The 15,301-nt window shown below is 35.6% G+C and overlaps 1 long non-coding RNA gene and 1 pseudogene across 1 annotated transcript; both read right to left on the reverse strand.

Moving 5' to 3' along the window:
* Positions 1-11,942: 11,942 nt before the first annotated feature.
* On the reverse strand, positions 11,943-12,749 carry LOC133777711 (uncharacterized). The gene is made up of 2 exons (XR_009868782.1): positions 12,348-12,749; positions 11,943-12,245 (listed from the first exon to the last, which is right to left on the reverse strand). It is a non-coding gene; the product is annotated as an uncharacterized LOC133777711 (long non-coding RNA).
* Positions 12,750-14,815: 2,066 nt separating this feature from the next.
* Positions 14,816-15,301, reverse strand: part of LOC133779548 (negative regulator of systemic acquired resistance SNI1-like) — a 30,721-nt pseudogene continuing 30,235 nt past the window's right edge.

A 15,301-nucleotide genomic window follows, 5' to 3' on the forward strand; every position in this document is an offset into this window, starting at 1 on the left:
TGTTATTGATGTAAGATCCAAAGGAGTGATCAAAGAACTAGGGTTCAATGAGTTTCACCAACCTCTGAAGAACAATACAATATGACTAATTTTATAACTCTAATCTCAAGTGATCTAGAAGTCAGAAAAGAAAAAAGGATCCCCTTCCCTGAGCCCTCTTCTTCTATTTATAAGCTCAGGGAAGATTTACATTGATTTGTTACTGATATTATTTCCTAAATAATCGGATACTCAGGAAATCATGGGAGATAATTTCGGATTCCATCATAACTGCCTAAGATTTCCTCCGCGTATTATGCACATTTGACCAGGTTGGTCGTATAAAGAAATCGATCGCATGATACTGAATATTTTCCTGGTCGATAGTCGAGCACAGATTCTGCCAGATGTCAGCCACGTGTAATTAATGCCTGCCAAGTCATTCACTTCTGATTTTTGGGATAACACATATAACATAAAAACATAACGTAAGACCATATCAAAACATATACTATAAAACATATATCACAATTCTAACCCATGTCCATGGTAAACATTGGGGTTTGCTAGATAAGTAACAATGAGCCACAAAATACATTGAGGTTTGCTAGTTAAGCAACTGTGAGCCCCAAGCAACACAAAAACATTGGGGTTTGCTAGCTAAGCAACTATGAGCCTCAAAATACATTAAGGTTTGCTAGCTAGGCAACTATGAGCCCCAAAGACTGCAAAACATATTCATATATATCATAACATAACATATAATAACATAAACATATCATAACATATAAGCATATAAAAACTATCTATCCAATTTTCTTGACCAACACCGGGATATTTGAGAACAACGACGGGACTTGGAACACTCCTAAAATCAACAATAAGAATGGTAAGTATTTCTAAATGAAAGAGATGATAAAGAAGAGAACTAAACCACCAAGAAGAAGCTTACCGAAAAGAAACCTTAAGTTCAAAGAATTTAAATACCTAACCAAGAATCAAAAACAACAAGTTAGGATTTTAGTAAAGAAAACTAAAGAACCATACAGAAATGAACTTAAGAATAAGAATACCTTTGGATGTACTAGAACCGATCTACACCTCGATATTGAAAACACACTCTATATCTCTTTTCCCAAGTGTTTATAAAGCTTAAAATGATAAAGCTTTTATCCCAAACCCAAGTGTATAACTCTACAGTAAACCTAGCAGCTTGAAGGCTCTGAACACAGTTTGAAGAATGAGAAATATGGCTGGGTACTAGGTCCTATTTATAGAGTTCAAGGACTGAAAATATCTCCTTTTAGCTTGAATAAAAATAAGGAACATTAATTGAAAATTATTTGAAAATGTGCAGAGGCTAGTCAAGAGGTTAAGGGATGATTCAGGCTCAACTTCTACAACATTTGAAAATGTGGTCCTAGGGTCGATATATCGTCCACCCTAGGCGATATATCACCTGGCCCAATGTCCCGAGTGCTCATGGTTTCGATCGTGCGAAGTTGACGTGTTTTTCGTATCTTCCGTGTGGCGATATATCACCCCTATAGCTGCGATATATCAACATACGTTGAAATATTAGACATGTAATTGCACTTTATCAGCTTAATTTGAATTGGATAAACTGCTTTGACTGAGTCATAATACGATTTTAAAGCTGCTGGAAGGTTCTAGACCTTCTAGATCTATCTTTTATTAAAATTATTCATCAAAAATACTTAATTCCTTGATATTCATGGTTATGACAAGTGTCATTGTCTTATTAATTCTATCTAAACCTTATACTATAATAAATGACATCATTATAATCAGCTATATTAATCAAACCTTATGTTATAATTAATAGTCGTAAACTATAGGTTAAACTTATAAAATCTATAAGTGTTGCTACGAGTGTTCAACTAAGTTCCGGTTTGAACAAAAAACCATAGTAACTATCATACTATAACTACTACTAGCTACTACTACTACTACTACCACTATCTAACTAGCTAAGTAAAGTTCTGGGACTCTACATATTAGTTCTATCTAAACCTTATAGTGTAATACATGACATCCTTATAATAAACTATATTATTCAAACCTTATGTTATAATTAATATTCTTAAACTATAGGTTAAACTTATAAAATCTATAGGTGTTGCTACGAGTGTTCAACTAAGTCCCGGCTTGAACTAAAATCCACAGTAACTATCATACTACTAACTAATACTAACTACTAATACTACTACTACTACTACTACTACTACTACTACTACTACTACTACTACTACTACTACTACTATCTAGCTAGATAAGTAAATATTTTGGGACTCAACAATTCTCCCCTATTAAAAGAATTTCGTCCCCAAAATTTACTTATCAAACAATTCTGGATACCGGACTAACATGTCCACCTCCACCTCCCACGTTGCCTCCCGTTCAGAACTATTACTCCATAGGACCTTGACTATTGTAATAATTTTAGACTATAACTCTTTCATCCCTCTATCCAGGATGCTAACCAGTCATTCCTCGTAACTCAAGTCTTTCTGGAGTGCTATCGTATCGGACGTGAGATGGGTCTGACACATATCTACACAGTATCGAGATGTGGAAGACATTGTGGCTATTTGCTAGAGCTGGCGGTAGGGGTATTCTATATGCAACTGCTCCCACTTTGTCCAATATCTCAAAAGGACCTAAAAATCGGGGACTAAGCTTGCCTTTCTTCCCAAACCGCTTCACACCTTTCATAGGAGATATCTTTAAGAAGACTTGATCTCCATATTTGACTTCCACATCACGCCGCTTGGCATCCGCATAACTTTTCTAACGGCTTTGAGCAGCAAGCATACGATTTCTAATCAGCGTTACTTCTTCCTGATCTTCTCTAATAGCTTCGTGTTCAAGATGTTGCCTTTTTCCTACCTCGTCCCAAAGTAACGGAAATTGACACCTCCTTCCATAAAGTAACTCATAAGGCACCATCCCGATCGTTGACTGGTAGCTATTGTTGTAGAAGAACTCTATAAGCGACAAATACTTACTCCAAGATCCTCAAAAGTATCGTGTATTGCGCCAGATTACACCGTTCTCCATAAAGATAATGGCGCCAGATTTTCAATGCAACGACCACCACTGCCAACTCCATATCGTGTGTTGGATAGCGTTGCTCTACTTCTTCAACTGCCTCCAGGCGTAGGTTATCATCTTGTCATTCTGCATCAACACACAACCCAACTCTTGCTTCGATGCATCGCAGTAGACTACAAACTTGTCGTTGGGTGTTGTTACACAAAGTACTTGTGCTGAGCATAGCTTATCATTAAGCAACTTGAAGCTTTCTTCACACTTATCAGTCCAGTTGAACCTTTGTTGTTTCCGGGTCAGGTTGGTAAGTGGAGTGGCTGTTTGAGAAAAGCCCTCTACAAACCTCCGATAATAACCTGCTAGTCCCAGAAAACTTTTTACCTCTGACATGTTCTTTGGTCTAGCGAATCCTTCACAGTCTCTACCTTAGATGGGTCTACTGCATCTCCTTCCTTGGATACTATGTGTCTGAGGAACGCTACTTACGAAAGCCGAAATTCACACTTCTTGAACTTGGCGTAAATTTGATGCTCTTTCCATTGTAACAAGGTCATCCTTAAATGTTCCTCGAGCTCGACTTCGTCCTTTGAGTACACGAAGATATTGTCGATGAACACTATGAAAAATTTGTCCAAGTAATCCTTGAAGACCCTATTCATTAAATCCATAAACGCGGCTGGAGTGTTGGTAAGACCGAAAGACATAACTAAAAAATCGTAATGGCCATAACGAGTTCTAAAAGCTATATTAGGAATATCCTCTTCCTGTACCTTGAGCTAATGATACCCGGACCGTAAATCAATCTTTGAAAATACGATCTTGCCTTGGAGTTTATCAAACAAGTCGTCAATTCGGGGTAGCGGGTACTTATTCTTAATCTTCACCTTATTAAGCTCGCGGTAATCTACGCACATCCGCATGCTTCCGTCCTTTTTCTTCAAAAATAGAACTGGTGCTCCCCATGGCGAATGGCTTGGTCTAATGAAACCCAAGTCTAGGAGTTCTTGTAGTTGCGTCTTTAACTCCTTGAGTTCGGTAGGTGCCATCCTGTATGGTGCCTTTGAGATAGGCTCGGTGCCCAGTAATAGTTCGATTGTGAAGTCAATTTTCCCAGTCGGCGGCAGCCGTGGTAAGTTGTCAGGAAATACTTATGGGAATTCCTTTATAATGCGGACGTCTCCAACATTTAGTGGTGTTTCCTTTTCCACATCCATAACGCTGGCTAAGAATGCTTGACATCCTTTTTCTATCATCCTCTGAGTTTTGAGAGATGAAATAAGCGGTGTGCGTAGTCCTGAAACTTTTCCCATATAGCATAGTCTCTGACCGTCAGAAGTCTCGAATGTCACTTTCTTGCGTTTGCAGTCGATGGTTACGCCATGCCATGCTAGCCAATCCATGCCCAGTATAACGTTGAAGTCTTTGATCTCTAGTTCTATAGGTCTCCTTCTACTTGTATGCCCTCAATTTTGATCAGTACGCTTCGTACAATCTGTGATGATAGGACTACCTCACTCGAAGGAAATTAGTCACCAACCTAGTTCTACAAGGTTTTTCTAATTTCTTTATCATTCCTAATGAGATATATGAGTATGTTGTTCCCAAATCAAACAATACTAGAACATATACTGTCAAGGATAGGAATCTGACCTGTAACTGCTTTGTTACTAGCATGGGCTCCTCCCTGGGTCAAGGCAAAGACTTTTGTCTAGAACCATCGTATTATCCCTCTTCTCCTTTTGCTTAAGTTGGGGACATTCCCTCTTTCAATGATTTTCCTGGCCACAAATGTAGCATTCCTTGGTATTTGCACGACACTCCCCAAGATGTTTCTTTTGGCATTTGGAGCACTGCGGGTATTCTACATAACCTAACCTATCACTTGCTCATAATCTTTTGTCACCATTGGCCTGCTTACTATTGGGATGCTTTCTCTTCTGCCTATTACTGTCGCTATGCTGAGGATGCGGCTGAGGCTGTTGTCATTGTAGCAGCTCTTCAACTAGTTGTCGTAGCCAGAAAATTTCTGCGGTGATGTCAATCGGCAGTGGCGACGCACTTTGATTAGCAGCAGTAGTGGTAGCACACGCTTCTCTTCTGCGAACTGGAGGGGCTTCATTAGTCTCATGAGCGGCGCTGAAGGCATCGACATTTGTGTGAGCAGACCTTCTGAGCGACATCTTCAGCAAAGTTCTAATAGTCGAGTAAACATATTAGAACTTACCCTAATAGGCTCTAAAGCAAAAAATTAATCTAAGCAAACATAACTCGAACCTATTAATTATGGTTTCTTATGAAGAATTATATAAGCCTTCTTTATAATTAGGGTGTGTTTCTATACTTAGAAAAATAAGCCATCTTTATTATTTTCTAAGTCTGTTTCTAATCATCCTATATGACTTATTTCTCAGGCTCGAAACTCGTCGTTGTTCCAAAGTTAACCATATTGAGGGAGGGGTTGGGATCAGCAAAATTGTTCCCACTACTATGGCCCCCTAAACTCTCAATATGGAACCCGGTCCATTGATTTGTATCCACACTCACCGAACTTGGCCATTATTTATTATGATTGTAAAAAAAAAATCAAACTCATACATGTCATTCAAAATATAACAATGATATTTGTTTGGAATTTTTTTTTCACTAAGTACAATCATAAATGCAAAGATAATAAATAAAATAAATAAAGCAATAAACTATAACAAATAAACATAATAACTATAACATAAACACTTACATTGGCGGTTAGATTTGGAGCTTGAGCATGTGTATCAAGGAGAACTTCATGCAAATGGACCGTTTTCTTTGATACCAACTGTAACGACCCAACTATTTCTAAGACCTTGGACCCTTAAAACTACTAGACATAGCTACTACTTTGAAGAAAACATTCATAAGAAAAATAATAACTTCATTAGAACTCCAAAATAAATATTGTGCAAATTACAAAATAAAATATAAAATGTGGTATGGCATGGGTGCCCATTGTTTAGTAAACATAAAACATAACTTTAAATCATATAACAATCATATAACATAAATCATAATACCCAGCAAGGAAAATCTACTAACAATCATATAACATAAATCATAAGCATATAACTATATCATATAACATATACTATCAAACGTATGACTATAAAAACATCTATTACAATGGCCATCATACTTCTTGGGGCTTGCTAGCTAGGCAAAACATATGCCCATAAATTTGTTTGGCTTTGTTATCTAAACAAGTCATATAAATTTATGGGGCTTGTTATCTGAACAAAACATATGCCCAAGGACTATATTCTTAGGGCTTGTTATCTGAACAAATCATATGCTTGTTATCTAAACAAGTCATATGCCCAAATAATTCTATACATATACATATCATAAAATACACATATCATTTCAGAAGCATATCATAACATAACATCTAAGCACATAAAATCTATCCTATTTTCCTTACCAACATCGAGATATTTTGAGAACAAGGACGGGATTTGGAACACTCCTAAAACCAACAATAAGAATGGTGAGTATTTCTAAAGATAAGAGATGATAAAGAAGAGAACTAAACCACCAAGAAGAAGCTTACCGAAAAGAAACCTTAAGTTCAAAGAACTTAAATACCTAACCAAGAATCGAAAACAACGAGTTAGGATTTGAGTAAAGAAAACTAAAGAACCATACAGAAATGAACTTAAGAATAAGAATACCTTTGGATGTACTAGAACCGATCTACACCTCGATATTGAAAACACACTCTATATCTCACTACCCAAGTGTTTATAAAGCTTAAGATGATAAAGAATTTATCCCAAACCCAAGTGTATCACTCTATAGTAACCCTAGCAACTAGAAGGCTCTAAACACAGCTTGAAGAATGAGAAAAATGGTTGGGTACTAGGTCCTATTTATAGAGTTCAAGGAGTGAAAATATCTCATTTTATCTTGAATAAAATAATGAATATTAATTGAAAAATATTTGAATATTCATTCAACAGGTGCTTAAGACTCGGTCAAAAATGTTCAAAGGCAAGTCAAGAGGTTTATGGATGAATCAAGCTCTGTTTCTACAACGTTTGAAAATATGGTCCTAGGGCCGATATATCACCCATCCTAGGTGATATATCCCCTGGCCTTATGTCCCGAGTGCTCCTGGTTTCGTTTGTGTGAAGTTGACATTTTTTTCGTATCTCTTGCGTGGCGATATATCGCCCCTATAGCTGCGATATATCGACATACGTTGAAATATTAGACACGTAATTGCACTTTATCAGCTTAATTTGAATATGATAAACAGCTTTGACTGAGTCATAGTACGATCTTAAACCTGCTGGAAGGTTCTAGAGCTTCTAGATCTTTCTTTTTATTTAAACTATTCATCAAAATACTTAAATCCTTAATAAACATGCACACGACAAGTGTTATGATCTTATTAGTTCTCTCTAAACCTTATAGTATAATACATGACATCTTTATAATCAGCTATATTAATCAAACCTTATGTTATAATTAATATTCTTAAACTATAGGTTAAACTTATAAAATCTATAGGTGTTGCAATGAGTGTTCAAATAAGTCCAGGTTTGAACCAAAATCCCCAGTAACTATCATACTACTAACTACTACTACTACTACTACTACTACTACTACTACTACTACTACTACTACTACTACTATTACTCTCTAGCTAGTTAAGTAAATATTGTGGGACTCTACAGTATCCATCAAACCCATAGAGAATCTTTATTCCTTGGCATTGCCCATACATACTTGCCAATTGCTGCTTCATTCCACTCGTTGATCCTTTTGAATCCCAAACCTCCTTCAGCCTTTGCTCTACACATATCATCCCAAGATACATGTCCTAAACTACTAGACTCAGCCAAACCTTTCCATAAAAAATTCCTACAAATTGAATTAACTTTTTGTAGAACCATTTTAGGAATTATCATGATCTGAGCTCGGTAAGAATGTATTGCCAGAAGAACTGAGTTCAACAATGTTGCTCTGACCGCATAAGACAGATTCCTGGTACTCCAAACTTTAATCCTTTGAACCATCTTCTCCACTAGAGCTTCACACTCATCTTCCGATATTCTCTTTGCTCAAATAGGAATCCCTTGGTATCTAAATGGTAAATGACTTCTAGTAAAACCAAAAGAATCAATTACTCTTTGCACCTCCAAACCATCCATATTACTACAATACAATGCTTACTTTGTTTCGCTCGGTTGCAAACAAGATGTTTGAGAGAACAATTTAAGGCCACAAAGCATGAAGTATATTGACTTAAAGTCCCCATGACAGAAAAGAAAAACATCATCTGCAAAATAGAGATGATTTAGCTTGAGAGGTCCACATCTGTTATGAAACTTGAATCCCTCTTTCTTACCAATTTTCACCATAATTCGGGATAAATATTCCATCCCCAACACAAATAGTAAAGGAGACATTGGATCCCCCTGCCTTAGACCTCTTTCAGCTTCAAAGAAACCATGTAAATACCCATTAAACATGAGACTAAATCATTGGGTTCTCACACACATCATAATCAACTTAATAAAATCTTCAGGAAATTTGAATGCATATCCTCAATAAAATCCCACAACTGTATCGTATGCCTTCCTCAAATCCAATTTAATCATGCACTTCAGTTTTGAATTATTCCTTCGATAACGTCTAATCAAGTCCTGACACACCATTATGTTATATGCAATATACCTCCCTTGAACAAATCCACTTTGGTTCTGAGCTATAATGTCTGAAAGAACCTTTCTCAATCAAGAGCAAACTAGCTTAGTTGTAACTTTGTATACAACATTACTACAAGCTATAGGACGAAAATCCATAACAGAGTCTGGACATTTACCTTTGGCAATCAAGGTCAGAGTTGTTTAATTATTCTCCTTGAGAAATTTTCCTGTATGCAGAAACGATCTCACAGCTTCGCAGACTTCATTACCAATCACCTCCCAGTTGTCTTGAAAAAGAAACTACTAAACCCGTCAGGATCCGAAGATTTATTTCTAGGAATATAAAAAATGGCTGCCTTAACCTCTTCACTAGAGTACTCTATTGTTAATGACCTGTTATGAACATCAGTTACAATAGCCCTTGATTAATTACCTAAGGCAATATTGTTTTCCTTCCCTCCAATTTGCTCCCCAATAGCCTATAATAAAAGTTCAAAAAAGTTGCAGTCGCTTTGTCTGGTTTGTCAACCCAAACACCATCCATGTCCTTAATCGAATAAATCCTATTCGCAGCCCTCCTAGTCCGAATACTAGTATGGAATAAAGTGGAATTATCATCTCCATCCTTCAACCAATGCAATTTCTCTTTCTGTTGAAGAAAGGAGATATCATTTTTATGTGTTTCAGTGTACCTTACTTTGGCTTCCTTTTCCTTTGTGATGAGAACAATATCAAGAGGCCTCATTTGTAATTCAGCGTGGCAATCTACCAGATCTTGATATCGCATAGAGTTTGCAGCTTGAATATCCCCAATCTCAAACTTGGTTATCTCCTAGAGTATCTTCTTAACTCTTTTTAAATTTTGGACAAGTTGATACATTGGTGCACCACCATCTTTGACCAGCCAAATTGTTTTCAATCTCTCCTGAAAATCTGGAGCTTTTTGCTACATTCTAAAGTAACGAAATGTCTTCTCCCGTCCTGGAACAACTCTATAAATAGATAATATAGCTGGACAATGATCAAAATTTCCTTCTGACATGAACACAGCCTTGGCATTTGGAAACTTATCCAACCATTGTTGATTTGCCAATACCCTATCTATTTTAGAATAGATCCGAGTATCCAAATCTTGTTTGTTGTTCCAAGTGAAAAAAGATCCTGTAAACTTCACATCTTCTACCTGACAGCATTCCACACATTCCTTGAATGCATCTAAGCATTTTTGCCTCTTATTTCCACCTATTCTTTCTTCAACACTAAGTATATCATTGAAGTCCCCTAAAATGAGCCATGGATCACTCACCTTGGCTGCAATTTTTTTTAAATTAGTCCAAAGACGAACTCTGCCATTTTCTTCATTCATTGCATAAACATATGTAACCAAAATGTTTTCCTTACCAGCCAAGGAGGTAACTTCTAAATGCATTAATTGACTTGTGCATTTCAGAATATTGATTGCAAACATCCCCGGATTCCAACTTACCATAATTCTACCTCCTTTGTGCCATGCATTATTTGTTGAGAAACACCAACTCACAAAGATATTTACATATACAGATCCCATATTATGAGCCTGTATTTTAGTTTCAAGGAGACCAACTAAACCCATCTTCATTGAAAAGATCAATCTCTTGCCCTCTTCCTGTTTATGGCGATTATTGATCCCCCTGACATTCCAACTTAGGATCCTATCCATTCTCCAGGGGATGATCTCCCCCTCCCTACTTAGTAACATCTACTTGTCCAACAATTGAGCATTCTACTATCTCCCCTAGGATGTGAAAATTATTTGACAATGTTTTTCCATTGGAGCCTTCCCTAAATATTTCTTTGTAACCACCCACTCCTTTCTTACTTCTTCTTCCTTCATGCAAACATCAGTTGTATGTTCCATTCCATGGCATTTCCCACATGTGATAGGAAGCCATTCATATTTCACTGTTAAATAGATTTCCTGGTGAATTTCATTAGTGAACGAAATCACATCAGGAAATTCTTGATGTAATTACACTTCCACCATCACCCGAGGGTAAGTGAGCCTCTCTTTATTCTTAGTAATCAAATCCAGCATCAATGAAGTCCCCACCTGCCCCACAATCTTAAACAGAGCTCTTTCCCCCCAGTACTTTAAGTCTACTCCATGAATCTGAATCCATGTAGGTACAGAGCTAACATCTTTTTTCTTGAAATCAGTATAGGCATCCCACGACTTCATTACTACTGGCTTCTTATCAAAGAACATATAGCCTCGATTCAAGATAGTATCCCTAGTACTCAGAGCCTCAAATCGAATGATAAACACTCTATGTGCCAATAATCCAATTTTGTCTATGCCTTTGTCTCTCCAAACTCTCCTGGCAAAGCCTTAGGATACCCCCACGCCATACACACTCTGACGTTGGAACTCCCCACATCACCACGCGTGCTAAAGAGAAATCCTATTTGTTACCTGGAAGGGAAAGTAAGGAGGTGAGCTAAAAGCCCATTAAAGAAGTACAAACAACACACAAGTAAACACAACAAAACATATTCACATTCATACATCGTTATACATCATACTTAACTTCATCATCATACATCATCATCATAAACATCATTATCATAAACATTATCATCATATATTTGTGAACATGGCCCCCTATCTTGTCCATGTCACATCTTGAGGTAAACAGGAACTCTGGTCGTTGAATAACCTCGGCGCGTTCGCCCTATGAGTTATGTCTTCATATCCTTAGTAACACTACAAGAAAAAATGCTTTTAATAACACCGAAAATGTGTTATCAAAACCTATGATAACACTTTCTGATGTGTTAAGACCGACTATGTTATCGTAGGTCAGGGTACTTTACATAACACTTTATCAGTGTTATACAATTTCTGATGTGTTATTGTATTGTCAACGATAACACAATTTCTGTGTTATTTTAATATATAGATAAGTGTTGAATTATGTTATTTATAGTCGATTATATAACACTTTTTTTGTGTTATAATACACTTTAGTATAACACTTTTTTTGTGTTATACTACACTTTAGTATAACATTTTTTTTGTGTTATACTAAACTTTAGTATAACACATTATTTGTGTTATACTACACTTTAGTATAACACATGTGTTATATTAGCTTAGAGAAACATAATCTTTTTTTACTTACACAAAACTAGAAAAACAAATATGAAAGTTGAAGCCAAATAAGGTAGCATAAATAGATTTTTATTAATTACTCAAATGTAATTACAATATTTAGTCTACTAGTCTAGGCTTAAGAAATCATATTACAACATAATTTATGCCCAATTCAGATTCCTTTATCACCAAATACAAAACAAGAAATGTATACAAAAATTAGTGAAATACATTCTTCCATTCTTTGCATCAATATCTCGATGGCTTTGCAGTTTCTTTGAAAGTGTTATGCTTCAAAAACAGGTCAGTAAATGCCACCCTCAAGTTCTTAACCTCTCTATCTAATTCACTTGGTGTCCTTTGCCTGCAAGATCCTAGAAAATGGAGTAGGATCCACCAAAAACTGAGATAAGTCTACAGATCAGTGCTTGAAGTATCATACAAAAATAAAACTATAAAACCCACATAGCTCTTACAATTTTCTGAAAGTTTTTTCAAGACTACAGTATGTATTCCATCTTTTAGATACCACAAATTGTCAACAGCAGCAACTCAATTACTTGTAACTAAACTATACTAAATTTCTATGACTAGAATGATAGTAAATGTAAAAGCAAATATTACATCCTTATGTTAAATTCAAGACTCTAGTGATTGACCTTAAATTAAAGAGTCATAAAAGAGTTTCAAAGAAATAGAAGACCTTATTGAAAACCCAAATTTCACCACTAATGTTGCAAATGCTAATTAAATAGAAATTTACAAAGGAACAATGCTGCATAAATATCCAGTTTTGACATTAGACTCCAAATATCATAAAGTCAAATTTATATAAGAGGATTAGTTAAAGCCAAAGCTTTACAACCTTAATTAACAATCAGAATACCTTCAAGACAGACTGCTTATTAGCTTTCTGAATGTGAATATTAGCAAGGAGAAGAATTAGATGTTCCCTCTGGTTGGCAACATTGCTTTCCTGGTTAGAAAACACATTATGAAAATTCAGAGAAGCATCAAAATATGAGCAATGTAGAAGAAAATAGCTAAAACAAGAAGTTACCTTTGTAAGTTTTATCAAACATTTAACAACCCGATCAGAGAACTTCTGATTTCTGACAGCAAATGTCTCATTTGATGCAGGTGAGGGCCACCTTGAAGGATCTAATGGACGTAAGAGATTGATGAGAACAACAAAGGATGAAGTTCGATCTGCATTATCCTGTAAAGTTGAATAACAAATCAGACTAAAATAAAACATGCGAGTCAAGATAAGAATAAATGAAAAAAAGAAGAGGGAAGAAATGAAATGGCAAGTCTTAATCAGAATCTTTAGCATTAGAACATTCAAAGCTTTTAAAAGTTGGCTGCCATCATCCATATGTGGAACTCTCTCATCCAACAGCCATAGAAGGAGCTCAGTAATTAGACTATCAAGAGTGCTTTCCTTGACAGCATAAGCCAGTCTCTTGTTTTGAAATGTCTAAAAATCAATTAGAATTTTACATCAACTAGTTAGGTTTATAGTAAGGTATATAAAAAAATGGAAAAACAGAGTACAATGTTAGCATTAAGACATTCAACAACAACATAAACCAAACTTACCTGCATGAGGGTGTTGAGAACATATTTACAAGATCTAGATGATGCTCCTGTCAAGCTGAGCCTCTAATACCTTGGAAGTACTGGGCCAAAGATAGATCATGTAACCTCTGCACTTTGCTCTGCTACATCCAATCTACAATAAATAAAAATAAATAAAAGTTCAAAGTTAGTAGTCTAATAGGCTTGTATCAAAAGGACTCTAGATCGTGGTGACGAATTTTTTTAGCTATAAAAATAAAGTAAATGTCCTCAAACAAGTTTAAAAATATTGGACGCAATGCAATGCAATGCAACAATTTGAAAACCAAATAAGTGCAGCCCAATAGCAGGAATACTACAAAGAGCTCTACAACAGATTCTTTCAAAGATTATATATATTTTGGTGGCTGATATCAATAAGAGCTCTACAACAGATTCTTTCAAAGATTATATCTGTATTAGTGCCTATCAAATTGGTACCATGCTATTACTAATGCTGGTTAAGGACCTTAAAATTGGTTGAATCACAATATTAAACAATTTAGAATGGCTTATCAGATGACTAGAGTTCAAAACTTTTCCATGTTCAAATAAACAACTAGGATTATCTGGAGAAGGAAAGTCAGCAACAAACAAATTTTCGTTTGAAAAACCATGCTCTACATAATTATATAATCAGAATCTTTTCTTTAAAACCGATACGTTTAGCAAGAAGAGTAATACTTTATCTTCTCAGTCATCCTACAAAATTTAAAAAAGAACTACAAAGAGCAGTTGTGGGGGTCTAAAGCAATTGCATAAAATAGAGTACAGGGGTCTCTTTACATACAACAGGTTGAACTTTGAAAGACTGTGTTACTTATTAACAGGTATATAGATAAGTTCATAAAGAGCAAGATCAATCACCTGAAATCCATGTACTAAGAGTAACTGAATTACTTCAGTCCCAATTCTTTTAACAGCGCTTTTTGTGCCGGTGATATCTGAAAAGCACGTCAATGCTCCACTAAATGTTGAATCATCTACAAAACCATTAGACCTATGAGTACGGACAGAAGGCTGCAATATCGAATGATACAAGGTAAATAAGAATATCAGCAATGAGTAAAAAAATTGCTTTATCATTACAACAAAATAACACTTTATGACAACAATAACAAACTACGGCAATGACCATAGAAGAAAGTTCTTTGGTCAATATATGTGAAGTCTTATCATTGGTTTACTACTTTGTTCTTTCAACATTCCAAGAAGTCACTTACCTTTCCCACATATTTCCAAAAGTACTGCACAACAATTTCAAGCTTCCATTTAGGTTCATCGTATACCTGCAAAACATCCTCAGGATTGGCTGAGTGACCATGTTTTTGGCAAATTATATATTTTTACACAGAAAAATAACTACAAATTCATCATATATAAAACCATAAAACAGGGGAAACAAATCGAGGCAAATTCATTGTTTAGAAGTTAGATGAAATCTTATTTGTTCCTAAACCAGTAAGAAAATTATTGTAGAGCCATCAAATATTATAACCCACAATTTGTAACCATAAGAAAGTTAAAAAATACAATACATAAAATTGATCTTGGGCAAAAGAGCTGTCTCAACACTTTAGAGATTTATATTTTATACCATGCGCGCATAGGAACATAAACTATGTTGAAAAATGGCCTGAAAAAAAGCAGGAAGTGGAGATGATTACCTAAAGAAAAGGGTGGAAAATATCCTTATTATAAGTAAGCTCATCTACAATTAGCTCCACCATCGGAGTCCTGTATCATATTTTTCGGTTTTTTTTTATTATTATAAGAGTATTATATAAAAGAGCTGAAAAAATAATTTTGT

Source organism: Humulus lupulus, chromosome 5, assembly GCF_963169125.1.
Source record: "Humulus lupulus chromosome 5, drHumLupu1.1, whole genome shotgun sequence".
Lineage (NCBI taxonomy): Eukaryota > Viridiplantae > Streptophyta > Magnoliopsida > Rosales > Cannabaceae > Humulus > Humulus lupulus.